This window comes from Callorhinus ursinus, unplaced genomic scaffold (assembly GCF_003265705.2).
Source record: "Callorhinus ursinus isolate GAN/ISIS: 27379988/994484 unplaced genomic scaffold, GSC_fseal_2.0 scaffold38, whole genome shotgun sequence".
Lineage (NCBI taxonomy): Eukaryota > Metazoa > Chordata > Mammalia > Carnivora > Otariidae > Callorhinus > Callorhinus ursinus.
In genome coordinates, this window is record NW_027397100.1 from 8,878,265 (window position 1) to 8,894,174 (window position 15,910).

The window sequence follows — 15,910 nt, forward strand, 5'->3', positions numbered from 1 at the left end:
TTTTCAATATAGGTGTTTACAGCTATAAATTTCCCTCTAGGCACTGCTCTAGCAGCATCCCACAAGTTTCATTATGTTGTGTTTTCATTTTCATTCACCTCAAAATATTTCCTAATTCTTCTTGTGACTTATTCCTTGACCCATTGATTATTCAGTAGTGTGTTGTTCAATTTCTATATGCTTGTTATTTCCCTAAGTTTTTCCACTATTAATTTCTAATTTCATTCCATATGGTCAGAAAACATACATTGTATAATGTAAAAATCTTTTAAATTTATTGAGACTTGTTTTGTGACCTAACATATTGTCTCTCTTGGAGAATATTCCATGTGCACTTGAGAAAAATGCTCTTGTTGAGGGCAGTATTCTATAAATGTCTGTTAGGGCAAGTTAGTTTTACAGAATTGTTTGTGTCTTTTATTTCTTTATTGATCTTCTGCACAGTTGTTCTATCCATTATTGAAAGTAGCGCACAGAAATCTTCATCTATTACTGTTGGGTTGTAGAGTTCTACCCTCAGTTCTGTCCATTTTTGCTTCATCTATTTTGGGGTTCTACTGTTAGGCACACATGTGTTTATAATTGTTATATATTCCTGATAAATTGATCCTTTTACCATTATAAAATGTCCTTTTTTGTCTCTCGTAACAATTTTTCTCTTCACGTTTATTTTGTCTAGGACAGCCTTTCCAGCCCTCTTTTGGTTCCTGTTTGCATGTTATATATTTTTTCATCTTTTTACTGATAAACTAGGATATATATCTGCTACTTTGCTTTGTCTTCTGTATGTCTCACGTCTTATTGTTCCTCTATTCCTCCAATACTGCCTTCTTTTGTGTTAAATAGATAATTTCCAGTATAGCACTTTAATTCTCTTGTTGTTTCTTTTATTTTTTTTTAAGATTTTATTTATTTACTTGACAGAGAGAGACACAGCGAGAGAGGGAACACAAGCAGGGGGAGTGGGAGAGGGAGAAGCAGGCTTCCCGCCGAGCAGGGAGCCCAATGTGGGGCTCGATCCCAGGATTCTGGCATCATGACCTGAGCCGAAGGCAGGCATTTAACGACTGAGCCACCCAGGCGCCCCCATCTTGTTGTTTCTTTTATTACATTAAAAAAAATTGTTTTTTAGTGGGTTCCCTTGCGATTACAGTTAACATCTTAAAAACAATGTAGTTTGGATTAATACCCATTTAATTTCCGTGGTATACAAAACTTTGCTCCAGTGTAGCTCCATTCTGTCCCTCCTTCTTTGTACTATTGTCATACAAATTATGTCTTTATACATTATAAGCTCATCAACATAGTTTCATAATTATTGCTTTATACAGCTGCCTTTAAATCAGGTAAGAGAAGAAAAAAGTTACAGATAAAATTACATTTATATTGTTATATACAGTTGACCCTTGAACAGCAGGCAGATTAGGGGTGCTGACCACCCCCCGAGTCGAAAATCTGTGTATAATTTTTGACTCCCCCAAAACTTAACTACTAATCGCCTACTATTATCTAGAAGCCTTACCAATAGGATAAGTAGTGAGTTAACACATATTTTGTATGTTACATGTATATATGCTATATTCTTACAATAAACTAGAGAAAAGAAAATGCTATTAAGAAAATCATAAGGAAGAGAAAATACATTTATGGTACTCTACTGTGAAAAATCCATGTATAATGTGGGCCCATGCAGTTCAAACCCATATTGTGCAAGGGCCAACTGTGTTCACTGATCACTCTTATCACTCTTTGTTTCTTCATACAGACTTGTGTTACTGCTTAGTGTCCTTTCATTTCAGCCTAAAGGACTCTCTTTAGTATTTCTTGTAAAGCAGGTCTGCTATGGACAAATTCTCTATTTTTTTTTTTTAACCTGTGACTGTCTTAATTCCTTCTTTTACGAAGGATAGATTTGCTAGATAGAGAACTTTGGAAATCCTTTCTCCCCTCCCAGGGTTTGTTGTTGCTCCTGCGGCTGCTGCTATGTTTTTTGCTTAATGACTTTCCTCGACTAATTCTGTAAAGTAGTCTTTGTCATTTGTGGCCAGTGAGGTCTCTGCTCAGTTAGCTCAGTGGTCTGCTAATGATTGGACAAAGGCTTTCTCAAATGCCCTGAACTGATAAGTCTCACAGCCTTTGCCAAGGAGTTCTATATATATGTTGGAAGAATTTAAATTCTGCCTTGGCCTTCACTTCCTGCTCACACAGAGCCTTGAGTCAGCCAGAGATGAAAAATTATGACCTTGTCATGTCTTTCCTAAGCATGCACATGCACATAGCCTGGAAATTCATAGATTCCTAGGAATGTGTTAGAGCTTTCAAAATCCCTCACTCATTCCCCCAATTTTAAGATTTTGGCTAGTGTCTTCTTGGCTCCAACTGGTAATGCTGCCTCAGGCAGCTGTGATGTTAAGCATTTGCCTCTGATTGTTTTCGACAAATGTCCCTGGACATAGACCTTCTGCACAGAGGGAGAGCTCTAATTCAGATCAAATAAAGACAAGTCCTGAAAATTTTTCTGAGGATCGGGCCATTCGGGAGCTCCAGATCTGTTCTGTTCCCTCTAGTGGGTGCTAAGCTGCTGGTTTGCAGTTAAACTGTGATTGCGAGTCCCTTGTTTTTCAAGCCTACCATGTAGCTGGGGAGAGGGGATGGGATTAAGGCAAGTTAAAACATCATAGAATTCACTATTCTTACCAAGATTCAGCCATTTTTCTTGAATAAAGACTCCTTGGAGGGGCGCCTGGGTGGCTCAGTCATTAAACATCTGCCTTCAGAGAGGCTGCTGGGAAGATGGCGGAGCAGGACGTCCCTGTGCTGACCTCTTGCCACGTGGCCGCCTAGAGAGCACCCACGTTGGCATAAATAACCCAAAAAGCAGCCCGAAAACTGGCAGAACAGACTCTCCGCAGCCCGGCGTAGACAAGAGGCCACAGCGAAGCAGATCCACCCCCTCTGATCGCTCTTGGCAAGATCCCGTCAAAGTGGTGCCACAAGCCTGGCAGTGTGTGCGCGGCCCAGACAAGGTCAGCACCACTCCAGAGTGAGTCCTGCCCCAGGGAGAGGGGAAGATAACCACACACCCGTCTGACTGTGACCCCAGCAGTGGGCTGAGGGCAGGCAGCTGGTCTGACTGCAGGCCCCACCCACCAACAAAAGCTTCTCCAGGGACGACACAGGGACAGTGCCTGTAGTTTGGTGCTACTACATCTCTGGCAAACACCTGGTCTGACTCGACTCAAGCCCGAGGCAGCCCCGGAGCAGCCCACTAACACCACAGGCACCAGACTCTGCCCACAACAGGCAGGGAGCCATTGCAGACAACAGGACTGAGGGCAAACACATCCCAGCCACAATGGTAGGACACCCCCTGGAGCAACACACACAGGAGATACCCCCTGGAGCACCAGGTTCTGGGGAACAGACATTGCACTGCAGGACCTCTTCTTCATAGAGCCACTACTTTCAAGTGCAGGAGACGTAGCTGACTTTCCTAACACAGAAAAACAGACAACACAAGAGACAGAATGAGGAGACAGAGGAATGTGTCCCAAATCAAAGAACAGGACAAAATCAGAGCAGGAGACCTAAGCGAAAAGGAGATAAGTAATATGTCTGATAGTGAATTTAAAGTAACGCTCATAAAGATTCTCGGTGGAATTGAGGAAGGACTGCAGGACTTCCTTGAGACCCTCCACCAAGAGCTAGGAGATGTAAAAAAGAACCAATTAGAGCTATTGGATTTACTAAATGGAAATAAAAATAGACCATCTGGAATAAATAGCAAGCAAGAAGAAGTAGAAGAAAGGACCAGCCACCTGGAGGACAGAGTCATGGAAAGCAATCAAGCCGAGCAGATGAGAGGGGGGGAAAATACGCAAAATGAAAATAGACCCAGGGAACTGAGCAACGCTGTCAGGCCTAACAGTTGCACGATAGGGATCCCAGAAGGAGAAGAGCAAAGAAAGGGGGCAGAAGATTTGTCTGAAGAAATAATAGCTGAAAACTTCCTGAATCTGGGGAAGGAAAGAGAAATCCAGATCCAGGAGGCACAGAGAGCCCCCAACAAAACCAACCCAAAGAGGTCTGCACCAGGACACAAAGTAAATAAGATGGCCAAAAGTAGTGAGAAAGAGAGAATTTTAAAAGCAGCAAGAGAAAGGAAAGTAGGTACATACAAAGGAAACCCCATATGGCTATCAGTGGGTTTTTCAGCAGAAACTCTGCAGGCCAGAAGAAAGTGGCATGATAGATTCCAACTGCTAAAAGGAAAAAATCTACAGCCAAGAATACTCTACCCAGCAAGGCTTTCGTTTAGAATAGAGGGAGAGATCAAGTTTCCCAGAAAAACAAAAATTAAAAGCAAAACCAGCCACGTCCCTGTCACACACGATGCCATCGGCCTGTGGGTCCCAAATTCACGGTCCAGCCACCCTCCTGCCCGAGTCAGCGTGCACGGCCTGCCACCTGCTAAATGCCAAGTCAACACGCCTTCACCTCAGATTGCCAAGGGCTCAAATTGACACTGTTCCCCTCAAATTTCAGCCCCTGTACCCAAGTTTGTGCACAAAAGTGGGAATAATTATAACAGCGGAATGAAGCAACCCAAACATCTATTTCTGTGGAATACAGAATGGATAAAAGGAGTGTGCTAGGCTGAGAACATCTCTAAAAAGCACATGAACAATACATACAGCATGATTCTGGTTAGTTTAAAAAAAAAACCCAAAAACCTGGGAGGAATAAAACAAGATGAAACCAGAGAGGGAGACAAACCATAACAGACTTCTTAAGCATAGGAAAGAAACAGGTTTGCTGGCGGGGAGGTGGGGGGGGATGGGGTGACCGGGTGGTGGGCATGAAGGAGGGCACGTGATGGAATGTGCACGGGTGTTGTATGCAACTGATGAATCACTGCACTCTAAAACTAATAATACACTATATTGTTAATTAATTGAACTAAAATTTAAAAAAAGGAACCCCCCCCCCCAAAAAAAGCATCTGCCTTCAGCTCAGGTCATGATCCCAGGGTCCTGGGATCCAGCCTGCATTGGGCTCCCTGCTCAGTGGGAGGCCTGCTTTTCCCTCTCCCACTCCCCCTGCTAGTATTCCCTCTCTCGCTGTCTCTCTGTCAAATAAATAAACATAATCTTAAAAAAAAAAAGGCTCCTTGGATTGTTGTGCGTCTTTAGTTAATTTCCAACACTCCAAAAAAAGTGTATCTGAGAGTTTTTCCAGTGTTCTTGTTGCTTTTATGCAGGAGTAATCTTTGGAAGTCCTTCCTCCACCATTCCAGAAGTCAGCCACTTAAGACACTGGATTTTCCTATGCATCTTTTTGTATTGTATGAAGTTTTTTCCATGTCCAGGTGCTACCCCACCAAAAAGTAAAAAATATATAAAAGCAAAAAAGCATATGCACCCACATATAAGTGTGCACACACACTGATGCAGGAATCCACATGCATAAGTGTATTTATCTGTTACATATTTGTTCATTCATGCAGGGCAGTGACAGAATCAACTCTGTGCTTCAGAAACCTACCGTGCCCCCCCGCCCCCCACCCCAGGCCCCTGCTTGCAGGGTAGAGCACAGAGAGAATGAGATGGGAGATAGAGAAGCCAGGAAGAGGCTGGGAGTCATCCAGCAAGAGAGCTGGTGTGGCCTGGACTAGGTCCAGGGGAAGCTGCATATGTCCATAGCTAATTATCTCTGGGGACCCCATGTATACACAGGCCAGGCACATGCATATGTAGGTCCATGGTCCATGTGTTCAGGCGTGCATGCATCCTGGAACATGCTGATGATACTAAAGAGAGATGTGGTACAGATGTCCCAGAGGGGCTGGAAGACTGCACTGTGAACCATAAGGGACCTGGTGAAAAGGACAAAATTCTGGAGCGGAGAATATGAGAGAGGTGTGGTTTTCCGGGCCTGCTGTTCTGGGTCTACGAGCCTCCCCTCTGTTGGGCAGGACTCATACCACATTCTGCTCTGGGACACCTTTTCCCACTATGCAGACCCCATCCAGGTCCTTCCAGAAACCTGTCTCTAGGGCACAGCTTTAACAGCCACTGGGAGCTCCTTCTTACCCCCACTAACTTGTTTTCAGCTCTTCCTGTATCATCCTAGCTCACCTCCCATCCCTGTGAGCAATTTCTACAGATGAGGGTTATGCTTGTTTCTTGACCTGATCCACCCTTGGAGTTCATCTTGTCTTCAGCTCCGGGCCACTCCACTGCAGGGAGTACACAGACAGAGGCTGGAAGCTAGCTGGGTGAGCTCCTGGGTGTAGACGCCCCAGATCATCTCAAACTCTCCTGACACCAAAGATCACAGGTCTTCTAAATCCAAGATGCTACAACTCAGGATTTTTTTATTTTTATTTTTTAATTTTTGAAAAGATTTTATTCATTTATTTGTCAGAGAGAGAGGGAGAGCACAAGCAGGGGGAGCGGCAGGCAGAGGGAGAAGCAGACTCCCCACTGAGCAGGGAGCCCGATTCGGGACTCGATCCCAGGACCCTGGGATCATGACCCGAGCCGAAGGCAGACGCTTAACCGACTGAGCCACCCAGGCGTCCCAACTCAGGATTTTTTTAAATACAATTTCTTTTTATTATGAATTATTTCAAACATCTAAAGATTAATATGATGAAGACAATGTACTCACCACCCAGTTTTAACTTATATCAAAATGATGCCTGACTTGCTTCAATTCTGACCTTTTATTTTTTCAAATTTCTTCGGCAAGTGGATACATTCATCCACTCTCAGGTTGGTGAGCATTTGGATTGTTTCCAGGCTTTTGCTACTGTGGGCAGGAAAGTTACAAGCATTCTTGTCATGTATCCTGTTGTATATGTGCAAGTTTCTCTGGGGTATACACCTGGGAGTGGAATTGCTGAATATCCAGCTTGGTGAGAGACTGCAAAATTGTTTTCCAAAGTAGTTGTATCAATTTGCACTCCACCAGCAGTAGCTGAGAGGTCTTGAGGATCTGCATCCTCTGGCATCTTCACACAACAGAATGCTATCCAGCAGCCCAAATGAATGGACGAGAGCCGCAAGCAACAATAAATTTGAGTCTCAGCAATGTCAGAGTGAGTGAGTGGAGGCTACATAGGGCATGCCACTCTTTAAAAAGCTTTATAAACAACTTACATACACAAACAGGGATGTACATGTTTATTTAGATATACACATTTTATTAGTTATTACCTTTTTTTTTTTAAAGATTTTATTTATCTGTTAGAGAGACAGAGAGAGAGCACAAGCAGGGGAAGTGGCAGGCAGAGGGAGAAACAGACTCCCCCGCTGAGCAGGGAGCCCGATGCGGGACTCCATCCCAGGAGCCTGGGATCATGACCTGAGCCAAAGGCAGACGTTTAACCGACTGAGCCACCCAGACGTCCCTAGTTGTTACCTTTTAAAAGAAATGAAATGTTACAGCTACCACTGAAGACCCCTGCATATACCAGTCCCCTCCTCAACTCCTTTCTCTTTCTCCCCAGCCCAGAAGGAGAAGTGTGGAGCCTTCCCATCCTTGTTTTTAGATTTTTTTTTTTTAAGATTTTATTTTTAGGGGCACTTGGGTGGCTCAGTTGGTTAAGTGTCTGCCTTCAGCTCAGGTCATGATGTCCAGGTCCTGGGATCGAGAACCATGTCAGGCTCCCTGCTCAGTAGGGCATCTGCTTCTCTCTCTCCCTCTACCCCTCCCCGGTGCTCGTTCTCTCTCTCTCTCTCTCAAATATAAAAATATTTTTTAAAAAACTGTTATTTTTAAGTAATCTCTACACCCAACATGGGGCTTGAACTCACAACCCCAAGATCAAGAGTCACAGGCTCCACCGACTAAGCCAACCAGCTGCCCTTCCTGTTTTTAGATTTTAATGGCTTATGAATACATCTACATTGTTGGCAAGTTTTTCATATTTACACAAATGATATCAAATCATACACAATCTTCTGCAATTTGCCTCCCCCCCCAACTCATCGTCATCGCTTTGAGATTCATCCATGTCAGTACATGGATACCAATACGGGTAGATTCAATTTAACCATTTGCCACACTTGATATACCCATCCTCTTATAGATAGGAATTAAGTAATTCCCCACAAAACCAGAGGTTTTGTGATTTTTGAGATTCCGAGATCTCCAAATTGGGTCATTCTAATATTTCAATGTCGTCGAATGTTCCTTTTCCAAGATATGAATCCATTTTCTTAGCTCCTTGCCCTGATTCCACCCCCGCTGCCCAGCTGCTGTCCTGTTGGTCTTGAGTTTGCAAAGCCACAGCCCTGAGGGGAAGAGGAAGGATGGGCATTGAAGACAGTGGGGGTGGGAGGGAGGCCCATGGGGTAGGGAGGGACCAGGCCCTCAGTCAGCCCTGAGAGTCCAACACAGTCCCCTCATCTGGACATTGGGAGAAGAGTCAGAGGGAAACCAAGATTTTGGTCTCCTACGGGCTGCAGGCCTCTGAGAAAGGAGTCTTACCTTGGCACTAAGGCTGAGGGTGATGACCAGGACCCACAGCCAGGTCTGGAAAACCTGAGAACAGTGGCAAGCGGTGCCCCACTCCAGGCTGAGCCCAGAGAAGAAAAATCTGGGGACACAGGCCTGAGGTGGCCTCGCAGAGGCCCTTGTGCCAGGTGGGGTACAGAAGCATAGGGAACACTTGCCACACCCACAGGGACCCCGCAAACCGTAGCTCCCCGTGGTGGCAGCAACAGAGGGGCCGAGTGTCTGATGGGTGAACAACGACTGAGGGGCCCCTAGTCTCCCCTGTGACCTGTGTCAGTCCCAAAATGTCCTCGAAACCCAAGCAGGTGGGCCCCCAATCTGCCTGGGTTTATCCCACCGTGGCCGAACGGGGCCTCCAAATGGAAATGATGTTGTATTATCGAAAAGCAAAAGAAGCCATGTTCCTTGCACACCTGGGTGGGGGTGGAGAATTCTACCCACTGCACTGGGAGTTGAGGAATCTGGGTTTCTAAGATAATAAGCTTTCCAGTTTCTAAGATTCCAAGCTCTCCAAACATTAAGGTTCAAGGATAATTTGGAAGTAGGGAATATGTAGCTTTGGGGCTCCTGAGGCCTCTGCCGGGGTTGTGCCCATTTTCCTGACTCTCTAGACCCCTTCAGGACAGCGAAAGAATAAAGAGGCTTGGGGGGAAGCCCCGTTCTTCTTGCCCCAAGATTCTGCCAGACCTCAACAAGGCAGGGCTCAGGGCCCCCGGTCAGTCGAAGCTCTAGTGCCTTCCCTGGTCCACTCACCTGCCAGAGGGGAAACCGAGGCCAGACCCTCACACACACATCACTCCCCTCCCAACACAACTCCTTCCCTAATCCAAGCTACCACCTACACTCTGCTGAGGAGAGTAGCCTGGGCTGGGAACGTGTCCCCCGCTGCCTGGGCAGCCATGGCCGCTCCCCTGGCCCCGGGCCTCCCGCTGCCGAAGGTTGCCATCCATTTTCTGTCCACCTCATTTGTCTGCAAACCGTGAAGAAAAATCACTCCTGTCTCCCTGCCTCACTGTCGCTGTGATATATGGCCTCCATCAGAGCCCCTTCCCCAGCTGGTACCCTCCTTCTCCCCCAGACTCCCCGAGGCTGAGGGTCGGGGCAGCGGGCGGGGGGGGGGGGGGTTGGTGGTGGATGGAATGGAATCGGGCCCAGTTAGCAGGGCGCACTTTCAGAGACTGTTCAGGAGGTGAGGGCCCTGCCTTGTGTCTCTGTGGAGGGAAGGCAGTGTAGACGTCACCGATCCTTGCCGTGTGGCCTCGGGCAGTTCATGTCACCTCTCTGCATAATGACTCTCCCTACCCCCTGCACCGCCCCCACGAGCCACACAGGACTGGGTCGGACTCTTGTTCCATTTGCTCGTTCCACCAACTCTGCAGAGTACCGGATGAGAATCATCCTCGTCTCTGTTTATCCTTTGTGCCAAGCCCCACACTGGGCCCTAGGGACCCACGGCCGCTGCCCTTGAGGAGCCTTGGCCTCTCGGGACACAGTCAGACATGCAAACACTGAAAGCGCCAGTCACCCCGGCAGGGGGCAGGCGGAACAATGCAGTCATCAAAGGCTTCCTGGATACACAGGTGCCTGAGCTGAGGAACTGGGGCCTCTGCTGGGAAGTTGGGGGGGTGGCTGGCGGGGAGCTCTGAGGAGGTGTTTTCCCAGCCAGTTTCTGAGGCTCTGAGGTTAGGAGCTCGGGCTGTCAAGTTGGACTGCCTCTACCGGGCACCCTGCTGTGTGACCCTGGGAAATTCCGCTTGGCTTCCCTGAGCCTACACTGCTTTCTGGATTACTGGTAATGGGAATCAGCGGAAGGGTCTCTATCAGGAGAGTGTCAAGGTCACACTGAGTGTTAGAAAGACTCCAGTGATGGTGCAGGGGAAGAGAGGTCGAAGGGGTCAAGCTGGGATGCCCCTGCACATTTCCAGTAAGATGTCAAATCCTTTGTGGCAACCAGAGCCTGATTTTCCTGAAGGCCCCAGGCACGGGCAAGGTTCCCATCTCAGTTATGTGTGTTAGGGTGGGGCTAGTGGAGGAGTCCCGCCTCCAGGCAGGGGGCCCATGGGACAGATTTGGGCCGTGGATGGGGTGGGAGGCTGGGCAGCCTCCACTGCCGGTCAAGCGTTCCTCCTGAGCAGCGGTGGCCGTCAGGCATGTCCAAACTGCGCTCCTGACTGCCTCAATTTCGCATCCCCTAGGTAGAGCAGACACAGTGAATGGACCGGAAATTGAATGCAAAATCAAAATGCAACAAATAAATGGATGCAAAAGTTATTTGGAGCCAATAATAAGAACCACATCCAGACTCCAAAGCTGAGAAACTTCCGCCGAGGCTAAGCTGGCCTGGTTGACAGAGGACAGGAGCTGGGGCACCTTACTCCCCCACCTTGCCCTGGCCCCGGCTCTCCTCCCACTGACCCACATTGCTAGAGGATCTCAAGGTCACCCGTTCAGCTCCTCAGCATACAGACAAGGACACTGGGGCTTGGAAAGAGGATAGGTCACATTCAAGGTCCCCAGAAAGTTCGGCCCTAGAATCAGACAGCTCTGGGTCTTGATCTGGCTCCTCCACTTTCTAGCACACATGACCATGGGGGGGTCACCTGATCCTCAGTTTCCTCATCAGACAAATGGGAAGAAGAAGGCCCTCCTCAGTTTGGGCAGCCAGATTGAAGGAGTACTAAGTGTGGAAGGGTTCCCAGCAAGGAACTGAGATAGAACGCTGAATGTGAGCCTCTTCCCCCCGCCCTGGCCAGGGTGCTGGTCATGCTGGTCTTGTCCACCGTGTGCCCAGCACCCAATAAGGGCCTCACAGCATATCTGTCGAATGCCTGGATGGTGGAATGACTACCAGGGAAACTGGGAGCAGAGTTCTGCTTGGTTTGCTCCTAGAGCCCTCGAGCCTTGAACAGTGCCTTGCACATGGTAGGTGCTTAATAATGCACACATGGATGAATTTTCTAAACCTCAATTTCCTCCTCCCCCCAATTCTCCTCACTGAGGAGCCCCAGCACCCCAAGTCCCCGAGCTGGGCTCCCTGGGCGCTGCACACTGACTTTTTATTCCCCCCAGGGCGCTGCTATGAGGGGGAAATGCTGCACTACCATCTGAGAGGCACTTTGTGGTTTACAGGGCATGCTCCTATGGAACACGCCAGACCCCTCCCAACACCAGATGGAGAAAGAGAAACTCAGAGAACAGACGTGACTTGCCCAGGGTCACAAGGTGTTGAGCAGGGATGACAGGGATTAGAATGCCAGATCCCTTTCTCTGTGTCACTCATTCCTTCAACAAAGGTACAATAAGCACCTGCTGGCTGGGTCGGGCTTAGGACTTGTGAGTGTCATACAGGCCATGGTTTCCACCCTGGGAGCTTCGAGGGCCCCAGGTCAGCAGGCTGAGAGCCACGGCCCACCTTGGGCCCCCAGGAGCTGTGGGGAAGGGGGGAGTGAGGGACAGAATGAGAGACAAGAGGAGGGGCCCCCTGCTGGAATAACTGCCCAGCCAGGACACAGCAGGGGAGAGGAGAAGGGGCAGAGAGAAAGGCCTTTACACCAGAAACACCCACCGCATCCCAGGCAGGGAGTGAGACAAAAGCAGACACGGAACTTACACTCTGGTGGGGAGACTGACTTTAAATAATCATCCAGATTTGTAGTCCTACATTACAAATAGAGGTAAGGGCTCTGAAGGGAAGGAACAGAGCTCTAGGTGTGACACAGGGACAGACGCTGGGCCTGGGGGGGGGGGGGTCAGGGAGGGCTTCCTGGAGGAGGTAGTGCTTGGGCTGAGAGCTGGAGGATGAGAAGGGAGGGAGAGAGGGGCAGGGAAAAAAGAAGGGGGAGAGAGGAGAGAGCCAGAGAGACAGAGGGTGGGAAAGAGGGGGTCAGAGGAAGTTTGAGAGAAGGGGTCAGAAACCAGAGAGGCCTGGAGAAAACAAGGTAAGGAGAAGTGAGCCAGACTCAGCCAGCGGGACAGACTGACGGAGACACAGCGCTGGGGAGAGAGGGGGCTCACAGAGAGACAACAAGCCAGAGAGGAAGAGGGGCGTCGAAGGGAGAAACAGACCGGGACTGACTGAGAGCTTCCCACCCACTGGCGCCTGCACTTTCATCTCCGACGTGAGGGGAGCCTGGGCGCCCCAAGGGGAAGAGTGGAGCGTTTAGGCTGGGGCTGAAGTAATGCATTTCACGTTCCAGCACTCTTTCATCTTTCCCTTTGTAAGCCGGGACTCCAGAGCAGAGCTCGGCCCCACTGCCGCCACAGCCAGTGAGGGGGAGGGGCGGGGCGGCGCTGCTGCAGGGGCGGGGCGGGGCAGGAGCTGGCTGGCCAGGCGTCGGGGCAGAGCCAGGGTCCGAGCGTCCTCCCTTTCCTCCACACCCTCGGAGAGCACCTCTCCCTGATTCCCCCTCCGGCATTGACTTCCGATTCCCCTCCGGCATTGAGTTCCTGCCGAAGAAGTGGCTATCCACCAAGGTGCTTGTTGCTAAGTAGTCTTAATGGTTAATGAAGGAGCTGACTGTGAAGTAGGATGTGTTCACCGTTGACTGGAGTGTTCATTGTCAACCAGGGTGGTTGTTAAGAAGCACGGCTGAAGTTTACTGGGGTGTTAGCTGTTCATAAAATGTTGGCTGTTTACTGGAGTGTCCACTGTTAACTAGGGTGTTCGACCTCCGCCGCAGGTGGTTCTTAATGGGGTGTCTTCTCTGGCCCCAGCTGTGGTGCTTGCATTTACATAGTCTTCTCTCCTCACTACCCCCCATCGCTGGAGTGCCTCCCTTCCCCCGGGCTGGGGCTCCTCAGTACCACCCTCAGGGTACCCCTCCTGCACCTTGAACTGGCTCCACAGAGAGTCCTAGCCAAGTCCCTGGTCCTAATCATTTTTTTGTTTATTTGAGAGAGAGAAAGAGAGAGAGAGCACAAGCAGGGATGAGGGGCAGAGGCAGAGGGAGAAGCAGACTCCCTGCAGAGCATGGAGCCCGACACGGGGCTCAATCCCAGGACCCCAAGACCATGACCTGAGCCGAAGTCAGACACTTAACCAACGGAGCCACCCAGGCGCCTCTCCCTGGTCCTAATCTTACTTGACAACCAAGATGGACAGTAGAACACTCCCTGCAAAGACCTACATTTTTTAAAAGGAACACCTGAAAGACACACATAGCCAAATGACTGACTTGATAAGAGTAGAATGATGGGGGGCGGGTGGAAAAACTGTCTCAGCCCTGGAATTCTGCAGAATGGACAGGCTGAGAGATGGAGGGGTGGGACTCCTACATCATTTCGGGCTTTGGAGGCATACCTGTGGATCTGCCAGGATACCAGGAGGCTTCGTCTCTCCATCCTGTCCCTTCAGGCTGGAATATTCTGTTGGGTAATGCCCAGAGAACAAGAGCCCCGTGCTGATGTTCCAGGATTCCTGAGAGGTCCCTGCACCAGGCAGCCAAAGGAGGTCTGAACTCTGACCTCTGAGCAGTCACTCACTTGCTGGGCAACACTACTCAGGTCATTGCCCTTGCTGGGCCTCGGGTATACAGTGGGGTTTGACCCAGCAGATGTTTGGAGGGTCCAGCCAACTTCATCTTATGGGGCTACTCACCAAGGCCCATTTCACAGATACAGAAATAGAGGACCAGGGAGGTGGCTTTGTCCTCCGTGTGCACTCAGCCCCCTCTAGACCCATCCAGCTTTACTCACCGTCCTTGTTCCCCCCAGCCAGACCCCTCCCCACCCCCGGAAATCCCCCCCCCCCCGCCACACCCTAGGACAGTGGTGATGGTGGGATGGACTCTGCAGTCACCAGCCCTTTTCCTCAGTCAGGAAATCAGCTACCAAGAGTGGGGGCTGGAGGGGATGTTAAGGCTGCCCCATCAGGCCGCTGCCCGGGCCCTCTAGCCCCTCTGCCACCCTAGCCTGCTGGGTTTACACCAGATACACCCACACATTTGCAAACACACCCAGGACTCCTGGGGCAAAGACCTGCCGACTTCCCCACCTCAACTCACTCCTGCCGACTTCCCCACTTCAACTCACTCCCCCCTCTCCCAACTCATCAGCCACACCAGCCTCCTCATAGAGCCTCTTGAGATCCACACTTCTCCAGCCCCAGGGCCTTAGCACATGCTGCTCCCTGGCTTGAACATATACCTTTCCCCACCCTCTTCTTTGCCTCTTGACTGACTCCTACTCAACTCAAACTCCAGTTCTCTGGGAAGCCCTCCCTGAGCCCTGGTCCAGCTCTGCTCTCTGTTTTGAGCTCTCCTTGGAAGCAATGGGTAGGGCTGAAATGACTAATTCTGTGAGCGTGTGCTGTTTTCCTCTCTCATCTCCAATAGACTGGGAGCTCCTTGAAACCGTGTCAGTCTGGGTCTCCTTCACATCCCCAGGCATGGGGCATGGTATGGGAGACCCTTCATGCGCACTTAAGCAACCAATGAGTGGACAAAGGAAGGAATGATGGTCAAGTATTCCTTACACACACCCAGAGAGAGGAGAGAAATGTGCAAACATACACGCCGGACTCAGAACTGGGAGGCCTGAAATCGAATCCTGCTTGCTCCTCTCTGACTCAGTGAAACAAAAGTGACTTCACCGCTCTGAGCCTCAGTTTCCCCATTTGTAAGGCTGGGATAAGTAAATAACCCCCACAGTGAAGTGGGGAATGAAACACATCGGTGAATGGGAAGTGCCCCCAGCGTTGGTCTTATCACAGGGGCGCTGCTCATCCCCCCCAACCCCACGCACACTCGGCCCCAGCACAACCTCGTTCCCAGGCCAGAGGCCAAGCTCACACCTGCCACCCCAGCTGGTGTGGTTTGGCCAGCCAGAAAGAACAGCTGTGATTGTCAGGCCTCACAGTGGGCCACCCTGGGCCAAACGCTTGATGGGCACTTCCTTATCTAACTCTCTCAACAGCACCATGAGGGAACAGGTACTTCTGCTCACCCCGTTTTACAGAGAAAAAGACTGGGACTCAGAGAACTGGCCTAGGATGTTTGGGGGAGGGGAGAGGGCCCTGTGGGAGCCCCTTTTCTGCAAGCCCCCTCCCATACTTCTTTTACAATTCTTTCTCTTTCCCTCTCCTTCCTCTCTTCCTTCTCTCCCTCTCTCTCTCCTTCATTTACCTTCCTCCCTGTCCAAAGAGAGCTCTTAGCCCCTCTCTCACTCCCCTCGTCCCACAGCCACGCCCCCCACCTCTTGCCACCCTTCCCAGCCCCCCAGCAGGCACCATCTTCCCTTCCTCCCAGAAGAGATCATGGGAGTTGGGTCCAGGCCTTAGCTTGGACCTGAGCTCCGCCCAGCTCTGCCATTCACCAGCTGTGTGATGCTGGGCAAACTGTGCCTCATTTTCCCCTTCTGCAAAGTGGGGGTGATCATACCACCTAAGGTT